The sequence below is a fragment of the Rhineura floridana genome, chromosome 5 (genome assembly GCF_030035675.1).
Source record: "Rhineura floridana isolate rRhiFlo1 chromosome 5, rRhiFlo1.hap2, whole genome shotgun sequence".
NCBI classification, from domain to species: Eukaryota; Metazoa; Chordata; class Lepidosauria; order Squamata; family Rhineuridae; genus Rhineura; species Rhineura floridana.
Window position 1 is genome coordinate 167,586,940 of NC_084484.1, and position 14,559 is coordinate 167,601,498.

The following is a 14,559-nucleotide window of genomic DNA, read 5'->3' on the forward strand; positions in this document are numbered from 1 at the left end:
CTGTCACTAGAAGCTAAAATGATGAAACTGAGGTTATCATACTTTGGACACATCATGAGAAGACATGATTCACTAGAAAAGACCATAATGCTGGGAAAACAGAAGGGGGTAGAATCATAGAATCATAGAGTTGGAAGGGGCCTTGTAGGCCATCGAGTCCAACCCCCTGCTCACAGCAGGAAATCCACAGCTACAGCATCTCCCGCAGATAGCTGTCCAGCCTCTGCTTGAAGACATCCAGCGAAGGGGATCCTTCCACCTCCCTAGGCAGTCGGTTCCATTGCCGAACTGCCCTTACTGTCAAGAAGTTCCTTCTAATGTCCAATCTGAATCTACGCTCCTGCAACTTAAAACCATTAGACCTAGTCCTACCCTCTGGGGCAGCAGAGAACAAATCTGTACCCTCCTCTATGTGACAGCCCTTCAGGTATTTAAAGAGTGCAATCATGTCACCCCTCAGCCTTCTCTTCACCAGACTGAACATGCCAAGTTCCTTCAACCTTTCCTCATAAGACTTGTTCTCCATACCAGCTATCATCCTCGTCGCCCTCTTCTGAACCCGCTCCAACTTGTCTATATCTTTCTTAAAATGAGGTGCCCAGAACTGAATGCAGTATTCCAGATGAGGCCTGACTAATGCAGAATATAGTGGGACTATTACTTCCCTCGACCTGGAAACTATAGCTCTGTTTATGCAGCCCAAAACCGCGTTTGCCTTTTTTGCCACAGCACCACACTGCTGGGTCATGTTCAACTTGAGATCCACTACAATTCCAAGGTCCTTCTCACACACACTGCTGCTAAGCCGGGTATTTCCCATCCTGTACCCGTGCATTTTGTTTTTGTGGCCTAAATGCAGAAACTTGCATTTGTCTTTATTGAATGTCATTTTATTAATTTCAGCCCAATTTTCTAGTCTATCCAGGTCCCTTTGCATTTTATTCCTGTCTTCCATTGTGTTAGCTATCCCTCCCAGTTTCGTATCATCCGCAAACTTCATAAGGCTTCCCTCCAGCCTGTCATCTAAGTCATTGATAAAAATGTTGAAGAGTATCGGCCCCAGGACAGAACCCTGTGGCACTCCACTCGAAACCTCCTTCCAGTCCGAAGCAGAGCCACTGATGACCACTCTTTGAGTATGGTTTTCCAACCAGTTGTGAATCCACCTGACAGTATTTCCATCTAGTCCGCATTTGACCAGTTTGCTAATCAAAAGGTCATGGGGGACTTTGTCAAACGCTTTGCTGAAATCTAGATAGATGACATCTACAGCATTTCCACCATCTACTAAGCTAGTGACCCGATCAAAAAAAGAGATGAGATTAGTTTGACAGGATTTTTTCTTGACAAACCCATGCTGGCTCCTACTAATCACAGCATTGTCATCTAGATAGTTGCCAATGGACTCTTTTATTATCTGTTCTAATATCTTTCCTGGTATTGAAGTCAGACTGACCGGCCTGTAATTCCCCGGATCTTCTTTTTTACCCTTTTTAAAGAGCGGGATGACGTTTGCCCGTCTCCAATCCTCCAGCACCTCTCCCGTTCTCCAGGATTTCTCAAAGATGATGGCAAGAGGTTCCGAGAGTACATCCGCAAGTTCCTTCAATACTCTGGGATGCAGTTCATCAGGCCCTGGAGATTTGAACTCATTTAGGTTAACTAGGTATTTCCTGACTATCTCCTTATCAATCTTGAACTGCAATCCCGACCCCTTACTGAGATTGCTACCGATGCAAGGTTGCACACTGTTCCCTTTTTGGGAGAAAACGGAGGCAAAATAGGCGTTGAGCAGTTCTGCCTTTTCCTTGTTATCTGTCAACATTTTGCCATCCTCATTGAGCAGCAGTCCCACCATTTCCTTGGTCTTTCTCTTGCTTCGAACATATCTGAAAAACCCCTTTTTGTTGTTCCTCGCTTTCCTCGCCAGCCTCAGCTCATTCTGGGTTTTAGCTTTCCTTACGCTATTCCTGCAAGCCCAAGCCGCTCATCTGTACTCTTCCTTGGTGATGCGTCCTTCCTTCCATTCTTTATACATGCTCTTTTTTATTTTTACCTCCTCCACCAGTCTTCCATGTAGCCACATTGGCTTTTTCCGATGTCTTCCGTTTTTCTTCCTCTTTGGAATTGTTTGCGATTGCGCTTTTTGTAATACGTTCTTCATGAACTCCCATGCTTCTTGGGATCCTTTTTTCTTTAGTCTATCTAGCCACGGGATCCTACCCATCCTTTCCCTGAGCTTGCTAAAATCGGCTTTCCTGAAATCCAAGGTCCATGTTTGACTATATTCTTCTTTGGCTTTCCCCAGAATCACGAATTCCAGCATTACGTGGTCACTTTCCTCCAAGGTACCGACCGCTTTAATTCCCGTGACCAATTCGTCCCTGTTAGTTTTTATTTATTTATTTATTTAATTTATTTATTAGTCGCCCATCTGGCTGGTTTTCCAGCCACTCTGGGCGACGTACAAGATAAAACAATACATTAAAACATTAAAATTTAAAACCATAACAGTAAGAAACCTAACCCACCCCAAAAGCCTGCCTGAAGAGCCAGGTCTTCAAGGCCCGGCTGAAGCTTATCATAGAAGTGGCATGGCGGAGATCATTTGGGAGAGAGTTCCACAGGGTGGGGGCCACTATTGAAAAAGCCCTCTCTCTAGTCCTCACCAGTCTAGCTGTTTTAACCGGTGGGATCGAGAGAAGGTCTTCTGAGGCTGATCTTGTTGAGCGGCATCTCTGACGATGCTGGAGGCACTCCTTCAGATAGACTGGGCTAAAACCGTATAGGGTTTTAAAGGTCAAAACCAACACCTTGCATTGGGCCCGGTAAACAACCGGTAGCCAGTGCAACTCCTTCAGCACTGGAGTGATGTGATCTTGCCGGCGGCTGCCTTTAATCAGACGAGCCGCCGCATTCTGTACCAGTTGCAGCTTCCAGACCGTTTTCAAGGGTAACCCCACGTAGAGCACATTACAGTAGTCTAGGTGAGAGGTGACCAGGGCATGTACTACCGGTGGGAGCAGATGGTTGGGAAGGTAGGGGCACAGCTCCGTATCAGATGGAGTTGATACAGCGCCACCTGGCACACAGCTGAGACTTGAGCCTCCATGGTCAGCTGGGAGTCAAGAATGACCCCCAGGCTGCGGACCTGGTCTTTCAGGGGCAAACGTACCCCATTGAGCACCAGGTCCACATCCCCCAGCCTTCCCTTGTCTCCCACAAACAGTACCTCAGTTTTGTCAGGGTTCAGCTTCAGCTTATTCCTTCCCATCCAGCCACTCACCGACTCCAGGCACTTGGACAGGGTTTCTACAGCCAACCTCGGTGAAGATTTAAATGAGAGATAGAGCTGCATGTCATCCGCATACTGATGACATTGCAGCCCAAATCTCCTGATGATTGCCCCCAGCGGCTTTATATAGATGTTGAACAGCATCGTGGAGAGGATGTGGCACCCCACAAGTGAGAGGCCAAGGATCCGAAACCTCATCCTCCAATGCCACTCTTTGGTACCTACCAGAGAGGAAGGAATGGAACCACTGCAATACAGTGCCCCCCATGCCTAACCTCTTCAAGCGGTCCAGGAGGATAACGTAGTCAACGGTATCGAAAGCTGGTGAGAGATCAAGGAGGACAAGGAAGGTGCATTCGCCCCTATCCCACGCCCTCCTCATATCATCTACCAAGGCGACCAAGGCTGTTTCAGTCCCATGTCCAGGCCTGAAGCCCGATTGAAATGGATCCAGATAATCTGCTTCCTCCAAGTGCGCTTGCAACTGTTTTGCCACCACCCACTCAATCGACTTGCCTAAGAATGGCAAATTTGAGACTGGGCGAAAGTTGTTCAGATCTTGGGGATCCAAGGAGGGCTTCTTTAAGATTGGTTTTATTACTGCCTCCTTGAGCGATGATGGCATTACTCCCTCTTCGAGAGATGTATTTACCACCATCTTGATCCCCTCACCCAGTCTATCTTTGCAGCTCATAATGAGCCACGATGGGCAAGGATCGAGTAAGCAAGTGGTTGGCTTTAAGTTTGAAAGCACCTTGTCCACTTCATCAGATGGAAGAAGCTGGAACCGATCCCACACCACCAGAGCACCACTGGTCACCTCTGGCTCACTCACTGTGTCCACAGCGCACAGAATAGCACTCTTAATACAATCAATTTTCTCCGCAAAGTGTTTAGCAAACTCGTCACAGGAGGCCTTAGCATGTTCCATTGGTTCCAGAGCAACTGGACCGACCAGGCTCTGGACCACTTGGAACAGTCTCCTGGGACAGCACTCTGCAGATGCAATAGAGGCAGCATAAAAATCTTTTTTTGCTGCCCTTATTGCCACATGATAGGCTGCCGCAGCCGCTCTAACATGTTTCCAATCGTCGTTAGAGTGAGATTTCCGCCACCGGCGCTCTAGCCGTCTCACCTCCCGCCTCAGAGTTCACAACCGTGGGGTGAACCACGGTGCCGTCTGAGTTCTATTCATGGGGAGAGGGCGTTTCAGAGCCACCCGGTCTAATGCCCTGGCGATTGTGGCATTCCACCCCTCCACCAGGGTCTCAGCCGAGTGGCTGTGTGCATGCTCCAGAGAATCCCCAAGTGCATTCAGGAATCCATCAGGATCCATCAGACGCCTGGGGCGGACCATTTTAATAGGTCCTCCGCCCCCACGGAGGGTTTGTGGCACCGAAAGGTCCAACCTCACCAAGTAGTGGTCTGACCATGACAAGGGGGTGATGGATGTACCCCCAATTTTCAGATCACTCCCCTCCTCTCCCGAGACAAACACAAGGTCGAGGGCATGACCGGATACATGGGTGGGCCCCATTGTAATAAGGTGCAGCTCCCAGGAAGCCATGGTTTCCATGAAGTCCCAAGGCGCCCCAGTAAGGATGGCCTCTGAATGTACATTGAAGTCCCCCAATACCAGCAGGTTTGGGGACTGTACACGCACAGCCGAGACCACCTCCAGCACCTCGGCCAGGGAGTCCGTCATGCAGCGGGGTGGGCGGTACACGAGCAGAATCCCTAGACTGCCCTTTGGGCCCAACCTCCAGCACATGCAATCTGCCACCTTGGTCTCACAGAGAGGAGGTCTGGTGAGAACCAGGGACCAGTTAAGATCAGGTCCAGGATTGCCGATCCCCTTGTTCCTTCTACTTTTTGAAAGAGGAAATTATCAGCAAGGCCCATCAGGAATTTGTTGGAGGTTTTGTGCTTCGCAGAGTTTGTCTCCCAGCAGATATCTGGGTAGTTGAAGTCCCCCATCACTACTACTTCTTGCCTCCTTGAGATTTCAGAGATTTGTTTGAGAAAGGCCTCATCTACCACCTCTTCTTAGCCAGGGGGTCTGTAGTAGACACCTACTACCATGTCGGTTTTATTTGTTTCTCCATTTATTTTTACCCAAATGGTCTCTACTGGACCACTTTGTTCACTCTCTTGGATTTCCATAGAGGTGTATTTGTCTTTGACGTATAACGCTACTCCCCCTCCTTTTCTGTTGCTTCTATTCTTTCTGTAGAGTTTATATCCTTGAACGGCTATATTCCAATCATGGGAGTCATCCCACCAAGTCTCTGTTATCCCTATGAAGTCCTATTTGCCTTGATGCACTAAGACTTCAAGCTCCTCTTGCTTGTTTCCCAAGCTCTGCGCGTTGGTATATAGACACCAGAAGTCTCTTTTGTCCTGATTGGATTCCTCCGTTAATATACCGTGAGCTTTGCCGTGCATCCCTTTCTCTCTCCCAGTGTCTCCTGTACCCTTCAAATCCTTGTGGTTACAACCCACTGTCTTTGGATTGGTATTTAAGCTATCATCTCCATCCCCCAGAGGCTTTAGTTTAAAGCCCTCTTGATGAGTTTTGCCATACTTCTGCCAAAGAGATTCTTCCCAGTCCTCATGAGGTGAAGCCCATCTCTTGCCAACAGTCCCCCCTCCAAGAAGCTTAGACCATGGTCCCAGAATCCAAACCTCTCCCATCGACACCGTAGAAAAAGAGGAAGGCCAAACAAGAGATGTACTGATTCCATAATGGAAGCCACAGACCTGAACTTACAAGATCTGAACAGGGTGGTTTATAACAGATGCTCTTGGAGGTCGCTGATTCATAGGGTCACTATAAGTCGAAATCAACTTGAAGGCATAGAACAACAAAACTATCAAATTCACAATTTCCAAAACAATATGAGAACCGAAACACAATGATCTTTTGAAATTCGCACTTATCTGAATTCTGCAATGCAATTCTCCAACCAATGCTGCATATACTAGAGGGAAATGTGCATAAATGAATAATTAGTGATAATAGTGTATGAAAATGTGTTAAAAGAAATTGCTTGCAAAAATGTGTACGTTCGTCAAAGCTGCATACAAAAAATGTGTTGATTGGGAGAGATTCACACCAAAATACTTTAGAGTTTTCATGAGGACTTTTAAAAATAAATAAATTGCAGATTGCTCCAGAAATGTGGAGAACTGAATTTAAGATTGGAAAAATGAGAAACTGGAATGGACATAGCATAGCATCATAGAAAAGTAGACCTATACGCCGTCAGGTCAAACCCCTTGCTCAATGCAGGAATCCAGCTTAAAGCATACCCGACAGGTAGCTGTTCAGCTGCATCTTGAATGCCTCCAGTGTTGGAGAACCCACCACAGCCATTCTCAATATGTGATTGCATTTGATCACATTTATCCCTTAGTCTTTCCATTCCTCTGCTGCATCTCTTTGTCATCATTCCCTCCCATCTTTAAGGCAGGCATCACTACCTGGCATTCTTGAGCACCTCCCAGGGCTCCAGAACCTTGACAGAGCCCACTGATGATACTTTCCATAGGCCACCCTGTACAACAAATAATAATTCTGGCTGAAAGCTGGGTCTAGCCATCATTTTATCTTCCCACAAAATCCAACCCAGTATAGCATAATTCTAGGGAACAAAGGGGAATTGGAGCCAGCATCCCAGCAATGCTCAGAAGCAGGCGTGGGGAACCTTTGGCTTGCCAGAGGTTGCTGAACTACAACTCCCATCATCCCTGGCCGTTGGCCATGTTGGCTAGGGCTGATGGGAGTTGTAGCTCAGCAATATCCAGTGGGCCAAAGGTCCTCCACACTTGGCTGAGAGCATTGCTGCTCCTGCCCACTGTTCCCCGCAGCTGCATACTGTTGATTAGATCAAGCTCTACACATTTTGCTGCTTGAGATGGAGCAACAAACATAGTAGGCCACACAGGAGCAAGTGTCTTACCAAATCCTCAAGCATCTGTAACTGAAACTGATCCCACAAAATTGGACAGGATAGTGCATCAGAGACCTCAAGAGACACTGTATCAACAGTGGCACTCAAGCATGCATGGAGGTGAGCAATTCTGTCCTCAGAGTGCCTTGTACAATTGTCACAGTGGGCTTCTAAGGGCCCCAAAACTGGGTTCACCAGGGTAGATGAAAGCAACCCTCATTTTCTTAGATGCTTACATTGTTCTCTACAGTCAATGTCTCTTACATACTTAATTCTTTGATGGTATAATGTGTGTGATTTGACTCTGGCCCCATCTTCACTGTACAACTGAATCATTTTAACAGGAATGGCTGTTTGTTAAAGGTGCTGAAAGTTGTTAGAAGACCCCTATCCCCCCAGCTACAATTCCCTGAGTTTCCTGGGAAGAGGGATTGACTGTTAAACCACTCTGGCAATTGCAGCTCTCCTAACAACTCTCAGGACCCTTATCAAGCTACTGCTCCCAGGATTCTTTGAGGGAAGCCATGGTCATTTAAACAGGTATAATAGTGCTTTAAATATATGATGTGTGTTTTCTTGAGTTACTTGCTCTCTGTGCGTTTACAGTTCTCTGCTATAAATTCACGGATTGTCCTTGGGATGAGTCTCATGTAGTAATTTTTTAAGCATATCATATTGTACTGCTTTATAAAAAAAAACATTTCAGCAAACTTACTGTGAATATTTCTGAATGTCGACTATATCATTCAGGAAAAGATTAGAACTGAGAATTGAAGCTGCTTTTACTTCTGCCTTCTTAGGTGCATCATCTTGTCTCCTCTCAATAACCACAACTAGTGATGACCTTTATTAGATCCACAAGCTGGAAGTTTCTGGAAGTTTTTAATTGAAATTTGGTGCCCATTCAAAGAATTCAGATGTTACATTTTGTTCAACCAGTAGATGCTACAGTACCAACATTTCCCAGTAATTTTGCAGCTGATTTAGAGGCTGAGCCCCAATCTTCAGTTAAGACAACAACAAAATTAAAATATGCTGTGTTAAGTCTGAGGTTGTCTCTTCAGTCTTTGCACCAGGTTTCTCTATCGCGTCTTTGAAAGCATTTTATTCCTTGCAGGGATCTTACAATTGTGCTTGAGTCTCTTGTAGGATGTAAAATTCTTCACTGCAAGATGTTGCATAATATTTAGCATTTCAATCTGAGACAGCACTTGCATGGCCGCTATCACTGCCTGTCACCTGTGAAATTGAGATAATATTGACATCATACAGATTTTATGCAAAATGAATTATGCAAAGTGCTTTGATTTGAGCACATAGAAAAGTGCTATTTACAGTGCAGTCCTATACACTTGTACTCAGAAGGGAGTGTTCAATGGGGCTTACTCCCAAGTAAATTATAATATTGCAGCTTAAAACTGATGATGCTGATGGTGATGATATGCACTTTTTGAAAGAAGAAGAAAAAGGCATTCTTTTTATTGCAAAAGTGTACTTCAGAATATTTTAAAATGAAGTGGCAAGGAAAAGATGGATAGGTTATATTTCGCAAAACACTTTTCTACAAAATTCCCACTAATTCTCTCTTCTTTCCTTAGAAAGGCGGGTTTTCAGAGTTAGCTCCGCTTGATAGAGGAACAGAATGAGGGAATGCATAGAAAGAGCTGCTTCTCATCTGGTTGCAGTTCCATTTTCATCATTAGATCTGTTCAGACATTCATGCAGTGTAGAAATAAATGCTCAGAGGAGGGGGGGTTGAGATTATGTCCACTGAGTCCTCCCATGCACCCCCCATTCCCTCCATGCATTCAAGGTCGTTTGCGCAAGGGCCTATACCTAATGTGTGTACACTCAAATGTGTGTAGGCTTCCTTGGCATGATCCATACCTTGGGTTGCATTCAACTAAGTCCTACTCAGAGTAAACCTATTGAAATCAATGAACCTAAGTTAGCCATGTCCATTAACATCGGTGGGTCTACTCTGAGTAGGACTAGTGTTGAATACTACCTCCTCCCCTTTTTGCAAGGTGGGGATTGTTCAGCTTAAGAAATGTATGTGCAATTAGGGTAGATGTGCAAAGACCTTTGTGCAAATGGGACTTTGAGTGCATGAAGGGCAGGTTGGGAGGTGGTGGGTGCATTCCACACACACACACCCTCACACACCACGTACACCATTACTCTGCACAGAGCTATTTTTTATTACTTCTTGAGCTCACATGGTGGTTTTGCTTTCGGTGAACCGATCCACTTCTATTATCTCCAAAAATTTCCTTTTCTCCCCTTCCGAAATCTTGATCTTGCCAAATTAATACCTTTCCTTTGTCAATCATAATTCATTTGTCATCCTTGACAAGCTGGATGGTTTGTAAATGTATTTGATTTACAGCCTCTATCGTTCCCTCACATTAATTTCCATCTCTCCAATTTCCAATCTTGGCTTTTGCCCAATTTCCTCTAACAAAGTTGTGAAGAGATGATTGTTTTATTTCGAGGTTCTCATTCTTCCCTAATGCTGTTTCCTACCTTCCAACCTTTACATGATGGATAGAGCTGTCAAAAATACCTGGGTATGATCCCGTCGATGAAGTTTTCTTACATCAATTACATTTGAAAGCTGTTGGAAATCACCTTTGCAAAGTGCGCCATATGCCGATTCACATTACCAGCTAGGCCGAGATAAAATGTAAACCCGAATTAAAAGAAAGCTGGACTTCCTGATTCACCTTATTGAGAACAGGCAATTTTTTTTCATACATACAACATACGTCAGTCTTCTGCAAGGTCATGGATGAATTCCATCTCCAACTGCAAAGTGAGCCATCATCTCTATCAACAACAATAATAAATCAGCAGAATTTTCAACTGAACCTTTTCATTGGACCATAGAGTTGACCTAAAACCAAAATTTAAACCAAAGGAAGGTATTATTCCTTGGGCTACAACATCTAAAGTAATTCCAAGGGAAGATTCCAAAATGCATATTAGGGCAATAACCAAAATTCCCCCAAAGCCCTGAACATATTGGCTCCAAGCTCTCTTAAGGACCACCTGAGCCCTTATATCCCAGCTCAGTCACAGATCATCCAAAGGACTGCTGCTAGTTGTCCCCTTTGTTACAGAGACCCAACTGGCCTCAAGTAGCAGTTGAGCTTTTAGTGTCGCTGGTCCCATGCTGAGGAACACTCTTTCAGCAGAGATTCGGCAGGCATCCTCACTTTGGACTTCAAGACCTTTTTATACCTATAGGCCTTTGCAGCTGTTTAATTTTTATTTTGATTAGCCAATAATCTTGATGGATTATCTGTATTTTTATTTTTTATGGTGTTTTCTTTTTTAATACTGTAAACCACCCTAATATTGTATGATATATCAGTATAAAAATATTTTTATAAATAAATAAGGGGCAAACTTTCAAGATCTCCAGAACTCTTCATCAGCCTAGATGGTAATCAAAGCAAAGGAAGGAAGGAGGAAAGAAAGTGACTAACCATGAAGGCATCTGAGTTTGCATCTGGTTACAGTCTCAAGATGGAAAATGAGAGATGAGAGTCTTGCAGGTGCTGTGCAAGTTTCCAGCTGCCCCAGTGGCTCCTGGGAAGAAGGGACATGCAGTAATTGGCCTCCTATGTTTAGGAATATAAAATCCAGTGATTACTCAGGACTGTCTCCATCCTTAGGAGACACATGGGTTCTTTGGAAGATAGAAAACAGGAATAAAAAAACCTAGGCAGTTCTTATATTAACAAAACTAGTTATTCATTTTAGGTTGTGTGCTGGGTTAAAAAAAAGTCATTAGAAAACAAAGTAGGTAGCTTCATGGGTGTAGTCATCCAGGGTCTCAGGTGGGCTTACACCCCTTGCTTTTTGGGGAATCAGGTCCCAGCAGGTTCCCTATGTCTCCAGCATCCTATGAGCCACTCAGCATGAAAGGGGAGTGTGTTAGCCACCAAGAAGCGTCCCAATGAGCATCAACTGCAAGCAAGCCTTTACTAGTTTCTGCTTCAAAAAGCCAAGACACATTGTGTGAATTCTGTAATTGCAGAAGAAGAGATAGTGAATCCTGATGATAACATCCCATCTACATCATCAAGGAGTTTAGTAGCAGCAGGAGATAAATGTTTTGGTGCTGAATTCAGTAATTCAAGCCGTATCTCCAACAATGAGAAAGAACATTAAATAGTGACTGTGATGGAGAAGCAGAAAGCAATATTCAAACCTGGCCAGATTATTTTATAATCTTAGAAGAGGGCATTGCTGTGACATCAAGAGATCCTGCACTTCTGAATTTACCACTCCACTACTGAGTAGCTTTACCTAACAGCTGAAGTGATGCTCCCTCAGAGAGAAAAAAATCAATTTTTAGGTGGTATAAAATCCTCTTCCTGCTTTTTTACAAGGCTAGCAAATAATTTTAGGGTAGATCATGGTGATGGTGAACCCACATACTGATCTTAAGGATGCTAAGCTGGAAAGCCCACTTTCCAGGTCTAGATTCATATCCAGCTTCCCAAGGCCGTGGCCTGACCTCCTCCCCAAAACATAACCCAGCCATGCTGAAGTTTGCATGCAGAAGGTGACAGGTGCAATCCCTGGAATATCCTGTTTAAAAAGGCCCAGATAGCTGTAGCACATAATGTGACAACCCCTAACTGACATCATCTAACTAACAGATTTCCCCAGGCTGGTGCCTTCCTGATGGTTTGGACTACAACTCCCATCAACCCCATGCTGGGTGTGGTTGATGGAAGCTGTGGTCCAAAACAACTGGAGGGTACTAGTTTGAGAAGGCCAGTGCAGACAACACTGGGCTAGACAGATAATCTAGTATAAGGTAGTTTCCTATGTTCCGAAGGCCTGGCCTCTAGCATTTATCAGTCATTACTGTCTTTCATTCCGTTCCTGGTCTCAAACTTTAAAACTCTTCATGACTTGAGACCAGGGTACCTGATGGATCAGACGTCTCTGCATGTGCTTGTTTGTACACTAATAGCACAATCCAGATCCACTGGAATGAAAGAGCTTGGTTTGGTGCAGATCTTGGGTTTCCCTGACTGGTTAGCAGAGGTTCTTCTGTGGTCTTTCCCATCGTCTGTTATTTGGTCTTCTTTTTTAACAGGGATTGACCCTGGGACCTGCTCGGCCACAGAGCTATGGTTCATCTAGCAGGAAGGAAGCAAAACAGAGCCCCATTGAACCTTGAACTGACCCCTCCCCACAACTGCTATACCTTCACAAGAGCAGATTGTGTTCTTTGTGTCCAAAATGCATTTTGGAAATAGTGCGCAGGCATCTAATCATACTTTGGACACATAAGAAGAAGACATGATTCACTAGAAAAGACAATAATGCTGGGAAAAACAGAAGGGAGTAGAGAAAGAGGAAGGCCAAACAAGAGATGGATTGATTCCATAAAGGAAGCCACAGACCTGAACTTACAAGATCTGAACAGGGTGGTCCATGGCAGATGCTCTTGAAGGTCACTGATTCATAGGGTCACCATAAGTCATACTCGACTTGAAGGCACATAACAACAACAATCTAATCAGCACTGAAATGAGTCTGAAGTGTGATTTTTGTTTTGCAAGGCAGTCATTGTGGCCTGTGGCCTTTGAGACTGGTGGGGCAGAAGGCAGGGAGGCCAACAGTAGGTGGAGTCAGAGCCAATGACAGGCAGAGCCAACTGATTCTAGGTCTGCCCCCATCCTCCTCCCTACTGTGTTAAATAATGATAACACTGAGCCTAAGGGAGCAATCCTAACTATGGGAAGCCGGTGTAATCTATACCAGCTTAAGTTAAACTGCAGTAAAGTACGCCAGATCAAGCTGGCTGAGCCAGCCTAAGCCTGGCCGAGGAGAAACAAGCCTCTAAAACAGAGTCTGGCTTACGCCATCCTTTTTACCAATATAAGTTCTGTCTAGTTGCCAGGTCATGTGACTGAGCTGAACAGAGATAGGAACTGGCGCAAGCCCCCTGCCAACTTGGTCCTTCTCCTGAAATGCCCCCAGAATACCCCCTCTCTCTTTTTTTTTTTTAAATTTACGCTGGACTTGGCTGAGCTGGGCTGAGGTACTTACGCCAGCATATCTCTAGCAAAGCGATGGTTGGAGACTTGCACAAGCATAGCTGGAGATCCACCAGATCCTAACTCGCTCATCCCAGTGGATCTTAGGTTTGGATTGCTCCCTTAGGAAGAGTAAGCTGACAGCCAGTGTCACCCCCTGGACTGGCTTCAAGTAAGAAGGCAGGCGGGGGGGGGCTGCCTGAGGGAAGAATGAGGTTAACATAAGAACATAAGAGTCTTGCTGGATCAGGACAGCAGCCCATCTAGTCCAGATCACGTTGACACAGTAGCCAATCATATGCCTCCAATAAGAAGCCTCAAGCAGAACTTGAGTGCAAGAGCAACACTCTCCTCTCCTGTGGTTTCTAGCAACTATAATTTGGAGGCATATACTGCTTCTGACGGTGATTGTCATGGCCAATAGCCTTTTATAGCCTTATCTGCCATGAAATCATCCCAAGGTTGATGAGGCAGTGTGCCACTTGTCCTAACAGGCCAGCCTCCACTGCAAGCCAGAAAAGAAATAATAGTTGGATACAAGGTGTATCCTGGATATCCTTGCACCTTTGTTTATAAAGATCAGTTCTGATTGCCAGTCCATGTCTGGTTCAGATCTTCCTTGTTAGTTCCCTCAATCAAACTAGCTTTTGTTTGTTTGTTTTAACTCAACAGTCTCCTGTCCGGGAATGAAGAAACATGGATTGATTTCTTACTCTCTTTGTGTGATTTGGAGTGCATCACCACTAGGGACATCAGAGGATTTTGATGAAAACAGAAAACAGGGAGCAGAAATTGCCAGTTGCCTTATTCGACCCATGTGTAGAACAGGAATTGAGCCAGTGAGTTCTATCAGCATTCATGGATGTTGTTGCTTTCAGTCTACAAACAATATGTAATTGCATTGTATTTCCCATTCCTGAAATGAATGGGATGGAGTAATGTAAAGACAACTTAATTTACATAATTAATTATATAAATTATGTAAGTTATGTAATTTCACCAGAGTGGGCACAGGATGAATATAATAGTTTTTTGGCAGAAGATGAACTGAAGCGGAATCGGGCCAAGCGCCAACAGGTGGCTAGGTTGGGCCTAGGCTGAGGGCCCCTGCATCCCAGAGGGACCCCTCCTTAGGAAGAAGAGTGGCTGCAGCAGATCGCAGAGAGGGAGCTCCCTGGCACACACACTACAGGCAGGGCGGGCTTCAATAAGCCTGCACGCACACCTCATCTACTTCTCCCGTCAG

The 14,559-nt window shown here is 45.0% G+C and overlaps 1 long non-coding RNA gene across 2 annotated transcripts in view; it reads right to left on the reverse strand.

Moving 5' to 3' along the window:
- Positions 1–8,125: 8,125 nt before the first annotated feature.
- LOC133386003 (uncharacterized) overlaps positions 8,126–14,559 on the reverse strand; it is a 59,226-nt gene continuing 52,792 nt past the window's right edge. For both annotated transcript variants that reach the window (XR_009763051.1, XR_009763052.1), the window contains exons 3-6: positions 10,740–10,874; positions 10,017–10,144; positions 9,815–9,917; positions 8,126–8,487 (exon numbers count right to left, since the gene is read on the reverse strand). This is a non-coding gene — a long non-coding RNA (uncharacterized LOC133386003). The remainder of the gene's footprint in view (positions 8,488–9,814; positions 9,918–10,016; positions 10,145–10,739; positions 10,875–14,559) is intronic.